The 12,500-nt window shown below is 33.8% G+C and overlaps 1 long non-coding RNA gene across 1 annotated transcript in view; it reads left to right on the plus strand.

Moving 5' to 3' along the window:
* Nucleotides 1–12,500, plus strand: part of LOC137622082 (uncharacterized) — a 151,126-nt gene that overhangs the window by 40,040 nt on the left and 98,586 nt on the right. The window contains exon 2 of the long non-coding RNA XR_011040351.1: nt 1,085–1,243. This is a non-coding gene — a long non-coding RNA (uncharacterized lncRNA). The remainder of the gene's footprint in view (nt 1–1,084; nt 1,244–12,500) is intronic.

A 12,500-nucleotide genomic window follows, 5' to 3' on the forward strand; every position in this document is an offset into this window, starting at 1 on the left:
TGCCCCTTGAATTTTTTATGTAGCGTTGAAACGTTTTTTTTTTAACTTAATCATTCTCTGGTACCAACTGTCATTTTCCTAATATCATGTCAGTGTTCATATTGAATCCTCTTTTTATTTTGTCTTAACTTTTTTATATTATTCTCTCCCTGCTTCAAAACAGCGTTTTGACTCAAAGCTATCGATTGAGTTTGAAGTTTCTGTTGTTTGAGGAGTAGAGCAGATTACGAAAATTGTCGAATATCTTAATGCTGTAAACTTTATTCAGTTTTGTTAAAATCGCCCGCGGGAATTAGTTCTTTTAAAACCAGCCTACGAGGATTCTATTTATTGCAAGTTTTTGATGATGTGTTCTTTGGTTACAAATGTAGCAAAAGCATCTTATTATTTTGTTTAATGGGATTAGTAACAGTGAGCTACAATATGTTAATTCTTTTTAAAAATAATGTACAGACTACTGAGCTCTTCAATATCAATAATTAAAAAGATATTGACTCTAATGACTTTATGATTTTAATAATAGGAAAAACAACATTATAGCGGAAGAAGATTTTCAGAGGGAATATATTGTTGTTTTGCGAGTGCAGTCATTTATCTTCAGTATCAATATATTATATATGAAAGAAAGTGGTGAGATTTATCTTCACAAGGACAGAAATTAACGGGAAAGCATTGATGACGTAGATGTAATCACTGAGAAAATAGAATACAGGCTTACTAGCTTTATAGCTTCTGTTATAATGAAAGAGCGTAATGATATAAGTATGATTTCAGTTTTAACATTTTTGCTTATAAAGTATTTCCAAAATGTTGTTTAGTAAATTACATGATAAATCATGTATAGTTTAGAGCTGTCGCAAATCTTTCGATTTTTTATTTTAGTTATCTGCAATGTTTTACACAAGTGTCTTCTAACATAGTTTCTTGTCATTTTCATCATTTCACATTGTAAAAGTTTTCCCTAGGAGCTAATGGAATTTGCACCTGTTTCATACGAATGTTAATGTGTTATTTTTCAGTCGTAGTAATACTGATAATACCCATTATAATGATTAATGAGATCGTTCTCTTTTTCCACCACCAGATCGCATGACAGACCCTCCACGTTTGGAGAATCTGTGAAAAACTGACCTTCAAATATGTTACTTTGCTCTGCTGAAATGTTTCCCCAATGGATATTATCCAATAGTAATCTCAGCCACTTCTTGCTGGTATGGTGTCATCTTCTAGTCAACATTTACCAGTAAGTAATCATCTTAATACCTCCACCTACGAAGTTGGAAGGTGGGTATTTTTTCGCAATGTTTGTGTGCTTGTTTGTGTGTGTGTGTTTATTTGTAAACAGCTTTATTCGTAGTGTAGTGAAACTTGCGGGGATTAACTGTTATGTAAAACGCTGGAAATGATTAAATTTTGGAAGGTCAAGGTTATGCTCAAGGAAAATGTCCAATTCACGCAATCAACCATAAGTATGGACATCGTTATCACAGAGACTTCAAACTTGGTTCATATTTGAGTGAATAAAAATCCACGCCAATTAATACATGTTAAGGTCAAGGTCAATGTCGAGTAAAAGGTCGAGAAATAAGCTGCCGCGGTGGAGGTCTGCGCTCTACTGAGTGCCCCACTAGCTTTTTTTTTTTTTCTAATGTAACTGATCGTCATAAATCATATCTTTTTATGATCGTATTACCAATGAATAATTATATGATGCTTGTATCGTCATTCTTCGTGCGGTGATATTTCTTATAAAGAATTGAAAGCAAATTACTTTGAAACAGTACCAGATTTTTACTTATTGTTTTTCCTCCCGAAGACATTTTTTTTTTCTTTTTTTTTGCCGTATACACGAACAAGAATATTTTTAACAGCTGGACAAAAATGGTTCCAAAATAATTAAGCTTTCCTTGTCTACTGATATTAGACTTGCTCGGAAAAAGACTGGTATAACATGAAAGTTCAGATTTATTTGCATATATTTTTCTCTTGATTGTTACTTTCTTGTCTATTCATTTCAAGTTTTTGTTATTCCACCTTGTTCTTTGTGTGTATCATAGTATTAACAGTAAGAACATGTCAATAAGTTGTAAGTGATTTATGAATGTTTTGTATATATATATATATATATATATATATATATATATATATATATATATATATAGTGTGTGTGTGTGTTTGTGTGTGTGTATCGGCATTTGATGGTGTATTGTATGTTATAGTGCCCATTTTTCTTTTTAGAGGACATTGTTTTTATTTGTTCTTTTTTTCAATTTGCTTATTACATACACATCTTTCTCCGGCTTGACTATAACTACGTAGCCCACCATGGTACTATGTAGCTAATTCAAATATCAGTAAAAATCATCGTGAAATCCAACCATTAAAAATATTAAGCTAAAACACGTTCTTCCCATATCGTGCAAGTACATAAGAGAGGCCTTGTGACAGAATTCATAGCGATGCAGTCATGGAAGACACAGAAGATTTATGATGTCCATTAGAGGCATTTGGAATGAATTATGCATGAGAATACTTAGAGGGCAGAGAGACAGGTTCTGTGAGATGACAGAGTTAAGAAAAGCGTGCATTATGTTTTCTGGGTAACCTGTATGTATGAAATTTTACTCGAATTTTAAGGAATGACAAGAAAAGTAGATACAAAGCCGTGAGATGAAGTAGTTTAGTTTGAATGGTTGTTGAGAATTTTGCAGATTATTATTATTATTAATATTATTATTATCATTATTATTATTATTATTATTATTCATTATTATTATCATTAATATTACTATTATATTATTATTATTATTATTATTATTATTATTATTATTATTATTATTATTATTATTAGCCAAGCTGTAACCCTAGTTGGAAACGCAGGATGCTATAAGCCCAGTGGCTCCCACAGGGAAAATAACCCAGTGAGGAACGGAAATAAGGAAACAGATGGAATAGTGTTCCTGAATGTACCCTCAAGTAAAAGAACTCTTACTTGTTGATGTGGAGTAGTTAAAAGAAACCACAATCTAATGAGAGTCTACTCCTGTCTGTACAGAGAGAGAGAGAGAGAGAGAGAGAGAGAGAGAGAGAGAGAGAGAGAGAGAGAGAGAGAGAGAGAGATGATGATGATGATGATGATAAAAGTGTGGACGAGTGTTGGTATACGAGGTAATATTTATATTTAATTGTAAATGTAGAGCCTGGTGGCATGATTAGGGTAAGGAAGGAAGTCATAGAATTGATGAAACAAGGAAGCTAGCAAGAGCTATGTAACGATTTGGAAAAGAAGAGTCTGCTGAAACAAAATTTGGGAATATCGACCCTAAATTCCTTTTTGGTAGCGCATTGTGAAAAGAAAGTGAAGCTCTTGGTATGATTTTTATACGTAGTATAAGGTGATTAACAATGATTGGAAGTAATAGAAATGTGGAGATTTGTAGACGTAGTAAAAGGTCAAAGAGAAAAGATGGATCACATTATTCCGAGATGGTTTGGTTATATGGAGAGAATAAAAGTTGAAAGTGTAGTGGAAAGAGTGTATAGTTCAGAATTGTCGGAAATAAAGTGGAAAGGAAAATTTAAAAGAATTTAGGACAAGTTGATTGCATGAGGCACAAGAATGGAAAGAAATTGCGTGTAAAATAGTGGAATAACTTAAATGTATGTGGGGGGCGGTGTGCCGGGTTTCGATGTGCTGCGGTTGTGTTGTTTCTGTAGGCATATAAATTCAAAAATAGGAAATAGGAACAGTTATATTGTGAATGCGTAACCAAGTATTGTCTTCGTAGGATAGACTGGTTATTTGTCAAATAAAAAATACACATATAAGGGTTCTGATAAAGTATTAGAAAACCATTCACTCATTTAGAAATGTGTCCATATATGATTGTGTATAATGTAACAGTACTAGTAACCTTAAAGCATTTCAAACACTTAAATGTAAACGTTTATCGTCAAAAGAAAATTCTTGTAGCCTACAACATAAGATTAGCACCATTCAGTCATTCTTGAAGGAAAATAGATAGGAAACGAACTCTACGATCTACCTATCTATTAAGTAGTCCGTCTTAGCTTTCCATGCACAAAACCTTTGGAGAATATAAAGAATTTGATGTAAAGTAGCCAAATTTCAAGTTGATTCAATACATAAATCACATATATATGTTATTCACTCACTATATATGTATCATTAACTGAATACGCAAGAAGCACATATGAAGCAAATACTTGACACACGCGAATCATTTCCAGAACGCAGAGGGATCACGCAATGATCTCCAAACAAATACGGGAAGTAAATGCATTTGTATAGTAAAAAAGATGACTCCATCCCTGTGAAAGCAACGCCACAGATTATTTCCATGATTAATATGATGGGTTTCAACCCTCAATTTCCTAAATGGAGAAAGATGAAAGATGCTCTTGCAGCCGGTTTTGTAGAAAGTAAAAGTCCAAACAAGAACAACGAAACTGAAAGTCTGGCGTCTGCACTTTTTCCCTTCCGTTTTAATGGCTTCGTAAAATGAATAAAACCTGAATTATTGTATCTACTCGCCAGAATGATTTATTTTCATATAATCGTTTCCTCATTTTATTTTTTTTCATTACCGTGTTGAATTGTTCCATAACAGGAATGATTGTGTGGTTTAGGGTCTAAGATATAATTTTTAAAGGTGTAAGAAGAATGAGCTGCTAATAACCATTAGAAATAAGATATTTCTGTAAGATATTAATAGAGATATTGATACCTCTAACGCCCGTACTATATATCAGACAAAAGAAACATAACAAGCAAGCTTTGCCTTTTCCATATAAGGCTCAGCACGGGAAACAACAATGAAAATCCTGCCTGAAGTGGGCAAGAGAAAGAAGGTACCAAACTGGCCAGCATTACTGCAGTCGTTAGTCTTAATAAATCCCTCTGGCAATTTGGCAAATCTGAATGCAAGAAGCGTCTGGTGAAAACTCGGCGAATAGCTAGACCTGTCTGGTTGGTAGTGGCCGTCAGGACTGGCGGTGGCGACTCGCTAGCTTTTCGGTGTTCGCGAAGTTTAGCTCAAGGGAGACTGTTGAAGCGAAACTCTTTTTGATGGGCCACGTTGTTGTTGTCAGCGGGTGGTTTTGGTACCGGTATTGTGTAAGACATTAATGAGATATCATGAGTAGAGACTGCTTTCTCTCAGCATCTCTTCTCTTTCAGTCGGCCTGCTAATCGAATGAAATGATTGGTTTCTTTTTAGTAATTGCCTCAAGAATTTAATATTCTTCGGCGGACAAAGGCTTGTACTATAGTCAAGTTTCTTAAATGAGGCGCATTTGCACTGACTCGCAGCGGTGCCCTTTTAGCGCGGAAAAGTTTCCTGCTTCTGATTGGTTACAATTATCTTGTCCAACCAATCAGCGAGGAGGAAACTTTTCCGAGCTAAAAGGGCACGGGTGCAAATCTGCCTCACTAAAAAGAATTGACTATAGCAGCATTTATAGTAGTTAATTCCACAATTATATTTAGAATTAAAAGAAGCCAATAAGACAATGGCTAGGTTAAGTAAAGTTTAGAAATCAAATCGCCTGAAATTACATAAAAATAAGGCTATGTATTAGTTTAGTGAGATCTGTGTTACTTTATGGATAGTCATGATATGACAATGAAACAATATCCAACAGATTTTGTAAATTTGAGAACAGATCCCTAAGAAGAATATTGGGAGATAAATGGCAGGAGAGAATTACAAACGAAACTATAAGAGATTACTCAAGTGCCATATATGGATGTGATCATGGTGAGGGGTAGATGAGATGGTATGGACATGCTCTCCGCACTCCCTAAGAGAGGTTAGTTCACCAAACGTTTAACTGGGCTCCACAAGGCACTAGAAGAGTTGGAAGACCCAGGCCTACATGGCTGAGGACTATGAAACGTGAAGTAGAGATGATGAATGGAGTATTGATTTAAAGCTCAAGATATAGACGACTAACGAAATCTAACCGAGGCCCTTTGCGTCAGTAGTCGTAGGAGATGATGATGATGATTTACAGTTTATCTCTTCAATTTGTTCGAACTCCGTTTCGTAGAGGAGCTCAATATGAAAACACGAATAATAAAAATTCGAACAAATGTAAGAGGTTCCAGATAAGGAAGGCCAAATATTTTCTGAGCACGAAAGTTTAGTTTTTCAGATAATGCGTCAGATTCTTTTGCCGTTGGAAAAATACGATAGTTGTCAAATAATAATGAGTTTTCTAGTAAAAAGCCACAATCATTAAATATACGATGTTAAACAACATCCGTCCCGCTCATAATAAGAAGCATTCAAGACAAATATTTTATGATGTCGAACTCATCTACCCTGGGATTGATTTTTTGATTATCAGTTATCTGACCTACCTTGGGAATAACTTCTACACAAAGGAAATTGTACTCGTTAAGTGCCATCTACCCTTGCCAGGATTCGAACCAGACCATGGAATTTTTGCAGCAGTGACGGTTGATCTATCCATTCAGTCTTGAAGATAAATTTGTGTTTATTTTGGATGCTGAATATATTCCTACCAAGTTCAGGTTATAAAACGAGATTTGACTTTAAACAATCTCCACTGTGATAATTAAAGGCTAAGTTTGTCAAGTGACAGAACTAATACACATGTATACACACATGATAATATTAATAATAATAATAATAATAATAATAATAATGATAATAAAGACACATATACAGTATGTATATATATATATATATATATATATATATATATATATATTATATATGTATATATATATTTATATGTATATATATATTTATATATATAAATATATATACACACACATATGTATTTATATATATATATATATATATATATATATATATATATATATATATATATATATATATATATATATACACCAACCAATTAATATTAAATTTACTATACGCAGGGTACAGGTCAACACAAAGAGTGTTATGTATATAAAGTGTACCATCAACAAGATTCAAACTTGCAACTCATTGGGTGAATAAGTGGGTAATAGCGTGGCCACAGTAATAGTCGACTTATCCACCAGTATAAGCAGTGCGTTCGAATCTCTTAGGCATATTTCGGTCGAATCAAGTTCTCTACTTAGAACCTATACCAGCCTATCACCTCCGTGAAACCTCATTACTAAGTGTTTGAAATGTAAATGTGATCTCATCCACATGAGGTTGGGCTCAAGATGAATTGAAAGACAGAGATGATGAGAACAGAATATGCAATGGAAGATGAAATGTCATTGGAAGGGAAATGGATTAATGAGGTGGAATCATTTAAATATTTAGGACCAATGAACTCTAATATAGGATCTTTTTTAATGAAAGATTGAAAAAAAGCAAATCAGACAAATGCTAGGTTAAGTAAAATTTGGAAATCAAATCGCCTGAAATTACTTATAAAAATCAGGGTATTTATCAGTTTAGTGAGATCGGTGTTACTGTATGGACATGAGTTGCGAAGAGCAATCCCAAACTATCTCCATTTACCCCTCACCATGATCTCATCCACATATGGCACTCGAGTATCTCTCTTAAGCCCTGTCCACACGATCGAGCATGCCCGACGGTCAAACAGTGATACCAGGCCACAGTAGTTAGTGAAAATGAGGGTTGATGACGTCAGAAGTGGGAAAACTAAAGGCAGGGATCTGGCAACTGTATGATGCCAGATCCCTGTCTGTGGTTTTCCCGCTTCTGATGTGATTAACCCTCATCCTTACTAACTATTGTGGTCTGGTATCACTGTTTGCCCGTCGGGCATGCTTGATCGTGTGGACAGGGCTTTAGAGTTTATTTTCTAACCCAGTCTTGACCTTTAATTCCCAATAATCCTCTGAGGGCTTTGTTTTCAAATCTACTAAAGCAGATGGTGATTGTTTCATTGTCATACCACGACTCGTGTCCATACAGTAACGTAGATCTCACTAAACTGATATATAGCCTGATTTTTATATGTAATTTCAGGCGATTTGATTTCCAAATTTTACTTAAACTAGCCACTGTCCAATTTGCTTTTTTTCTATCTTTCACTAAACTCCAATTCTAAAGACCATGTATTGGAGACCATAGTTTCTGAATACTTAAATGGTTCTACCTCGTAATCCTTTCTCCTTCCAATGATATTCCATTTTCAAGTGCATATTCCGTTCTCATCATCTTTGTCTTTCTTCTGTTTATCATGAGGCCAACCTCCTGTGATGTTTCATGCATTTTGGTAAGCAAGCATAGCAAATCCTGTGGTGTTCTGCTAATGAGGACAGCATCATCAGCATACTCTAGGTCAGCTCATTTCCTATTGCCAATTCAGTCCAATCCTCCTCCACCATCTCCAGCTGTTTTACGCATAACAAAATCCATGAGTAGGATAAATACCATAGGTGACAATATATATATATATATATATATATATATATATATATATATATATATATATATATATATATATATATCCTTCAGGTCAATCTCAGCTGTCCCCGTTTCTCTGATAGAGAGGAGGGAGTAGTCATACCCCAGTGAGAGAGGGGTGTGTGTGTGTGCATATCTATATAAAAATTTAGCCGTCATTTGTGACATGTCGCATACACAAATGCATGTATATATATATATATATATATATATATATATATATATATATATATATATATATATATATATATATATATATAAGTATATATTTATATATATATAAATATATATATATATAAAGTATATATATTTATATATATATGGGTGTGTGTGTATATGTGTGTACTGTACATACGTACACAAGTGTGTGTGTTTTTGTATGTATGACTGTGAATATTGTAACAGTATCAATAACCTTGAATCATTTTTATTTCTTAATATTCAGGAATAATGCTGGACACTGTACATTGATATCCAAATGGAAATGAACGATGAAATTCTCCATGGAAAAACAAAGAGGGACCCATTACACCACGAAGAGAGACAAGAAGCTGTTTAATACTTTAATCTCCCTTATACTGTATACTAACTGACTTTAAATACAATTTTACTAAAACTTGAAAAAATCGCCCTCCTTTTAGTGACGTAATTTTGAGGAGTTATATACTTATATTCACTATTTTAATGTTCTGCGATAACCAGAATGACTTCTTTTCATCCGTATCCTTTTTGCCTTTAATATACGTTTTTTTTTTTTTTTTTTTTTTTTTTTTTTTCCTTAATAAACGGTAAAAATCCTGAAATAAAATTTGCTAGTCATTTGCCGTTTAAAAAAAAGAATATATTGACGTTAAGGAGTGACATTGCGGTCACCAACCCGTAAAAGATGATAACAAAGTAGGGTAGAAATTACGGTCGCCTGTATTTACTGAAATACGGCTTAGAACAGTATATTTTTACGGAGAATTTCCGATTAAAATGACGGTTTATTTATGATTATTTTTTTTTACCGTGTGCTTTACACTAAAACGTTATAATGCGAATGGAAACTCATGAAAAAATTGTTCATCACCGGTAGGATTCGAACCCCCTATAGTTAAAAGGTTTAATTTGGTGTTTTCCTTATGAAATTACGAAGACAGATTCAGAAGGATGTCGAGTCCAACTGAATTCTGTCGAAGTTTACCATTAGAGATGAAATAAAGCCATTGCCAGCAGTGTGGTGATAAGGTGAATATTTTTGCGCAGTAGGTTGAAAATATGTATCTCAATGGGGTATTTAAAATTATATGTATGATAAAAGTATTAGTGACCTCTTACTGTTCCTATTTTTTGCTTTGATAAACTTTCTTCCTGAAAGCATTCAAATGATAAACTAAAAAGTAAAACATCCCTCCAAGGTGGAATTTAAAAGATAAAAAACTAAGAAGTTGGTTAGAGTGAAAATTTATTTCAGCTCAAAACTACCAATATTTGTCAATTTCAGATATAACTGAACTGCAGCTAAAGGAAAAAAAAACTATTCTGTCCCTCGTGATGTAATATTAAGAATTTTGATTATGTTGCGTTAGATATAGCGTCAATAGTTTAAACGAACTGATTTTATTGTTCTTTTATCAGCTATTTGACAATTTCTTTAAAAATGTATACCTATTCCTTGAAGGTACTGAAATTCATAAGGATAGTCATAAAAAATCTCCCTTGTAGAATAAGAGTAATTTATATATATATATATATATATATGTATAATGTTGATATGCGTGTATAAAATATCACAGGACAAAAATGTGGAACACGACACCTTATGTTAATGGGTACATTCAGAAGAAAAGCAAATGAATGCATACATTGAAAGAGAAGTCATATACAACCATGACATTCAGGTAATGTATTTTACTCTCTCTCTCTCTCTCTCTCTCTCTCTCTCTCTCTCTCTCTCTCTCTCTCTCTCTCTCTCTCTCTCTCTCTCTGACACAGATTTCTTTTTAAATCTCTTACGGCCTGAGATTGTGAAGATGACAAACAGTTTGTTGAAGAGGATGAGTAAATTGCGGGGGTTCAATGTTTAAATTTCATAACGGGAAACATTTTCAAATCAGCTGAACTATTCAGAAAATTTAAAAACCTGAAGGAAAAGTCTGAACTGTGCTACTGACCTCATTTGTGCACGATTAATGGCAAAAGAAACGTTCAGCGAATGGTGTGATTCAAGAAAACACTCGCACAAAAGCCATTGTTGTTTTCGCTTGGTCACTATAACTGAAGTAAACGAATGTCTCAGTATTATTGTCTTTAATTCTACTCTGCGCGTCTGTGTTTTATCTATAAGGTAGTGAAAGTTGTACTGGATTATAGTTTTTATTGTAATGTCAAATTTTATCGGAAACATTGCCAGAACTTGCTTAAACCGTGTACCTCCTCATGTCTCATACCATATATGGTCCAGAATATAACACGATTATTTTCTTTTAGATTAATATCCTAAAGGTAGAATGTAAAGAGTTCTTATGAAATTCTCTAAATGAAATTTTTATCTCTTTATCCATGTAATAGGTAGGTAGTAGGTTAGCTAGGGCACCAGCCACCCGTTGAGATATTACCGCCAGAGAGTTGTTGGGTCCTTTGACTTGCTAGACATTACTACATTGGATCACTCGCTCTGGTTACGGCTCATTTTTGTTTATGCCTTCACATACTCCGAATAGTTTGGTCTATTCATTCCACATTCTCCTCTGTCTTCCTACACCTGACAACACTGAGATTACCAAACAATTCTACTTCACTCACGGGGTTAACCACTGCACTGTAATTGTTCAGTGACTACTTTCCTCTTGGTAAGCAGCTCTTCTAGGAGAAGAACACTCCAAGATCAAACCATTGTTCTCTAGTCTTGGGTAGTACCATAGCCTCTGTACTATGGCCTTCCACTGTCTGGGATTAGAGTTCGCTTGCTTGAGGGTACACTTAGCCACGCTGTTCTCCTATTTCTCTTCCTTTTTTTAAGTTTTATAGTTTATATATGAAAGATCTAATTTTATTTTGACACCAATCTTCAAATATTTTATTTTGATTGTTTATTACATATCTTGCAGTTTATCTATTTCCTTGTTACCTTTCCTCACTGGGCTATTTTTCCCTGTTGGAGCCCTTGGGCTTATAGCATCTTGCTTTTCCAACTCTGGTTATAGCTTAGCTTATAATAATAATAATAATAATAATAATAATAATAATAATAATAATAATAATAATATTTTCGGAAAAAATGAGTCTAAATCCACACGAAGTACTTTGACAAAATGACGCAGCGGTTTCTTTGGAAATGTAATTTTTGGTCTTTGTTTTTATCGTTCCAATATTAGAATAGTCTTCTGTAGTCATTCTCCATATTGCTTTGCTTTAATTCTTTTTTTTTTAGTTTAACTTGCCAGTCCATTACAAGATCCACTTTTGTACGTATTCCATCTCTCGTTATCAGATTGACATTATTAATTTTCATTATGGTCACAAACTCATATAGAAAAAAATCATGAGTGCAATTTGCTCTCTGGAGAAGTTTCCTTTGAATAGGATGCTCTTATATGGGTAAAAAACTTTAATGAATTACATTAACAAAATAGATAAAAGTTACGTGAATAAACAAAAGTTAAAAAATAAAAACAACACAGGCCCTCTAAAACTTACAAAGAGCAATTTTCAGTCAAGAGAATATAAGACTTCTTAGGGTTGTGAAGCTGTCTGAAGTTCTGAAGCTTCAACAGAATGTTCAACGCTTGCTCTCGGGAACATGTACGATGTGTTATTCTTTTGAACGCGCAATTAAAAAGCATTGTTGAAATGAATGATATGGAAGTGGACCAACCAGTTTGTACTTATTGCTACTGGGAATAATTTGGTAATTTATTTTGATCATTTGATATCAAGGATAAATAATGACATCGGTGATATGTCTTGATTGGCTTATGCTATATTATGTTAACATTTACGCTACATTAGGAGGAGGAGCGGAAGAGAAGAGAAGTAGCTGCAGCAGCAGCAGCAAAAAAAAAAGAAAAAAAAAAAAGAGTAGAA

The sequence above is a fragment of the Palaemon carinicauda genome, chromosome 2, assembly GCF_036898095.1.
Source record: "Palaemon carinicauda isolate YSFRI2023 chromosome 2, ASM3689809v2, whole genome shotgun sequence".
Taxonomy (NCBI): Eukaryota; Metazoa; Arthropoda; class Malacostraca; order Decapoda; family Palaemonidae; genus Palaemon; species Palaemon carinicauda.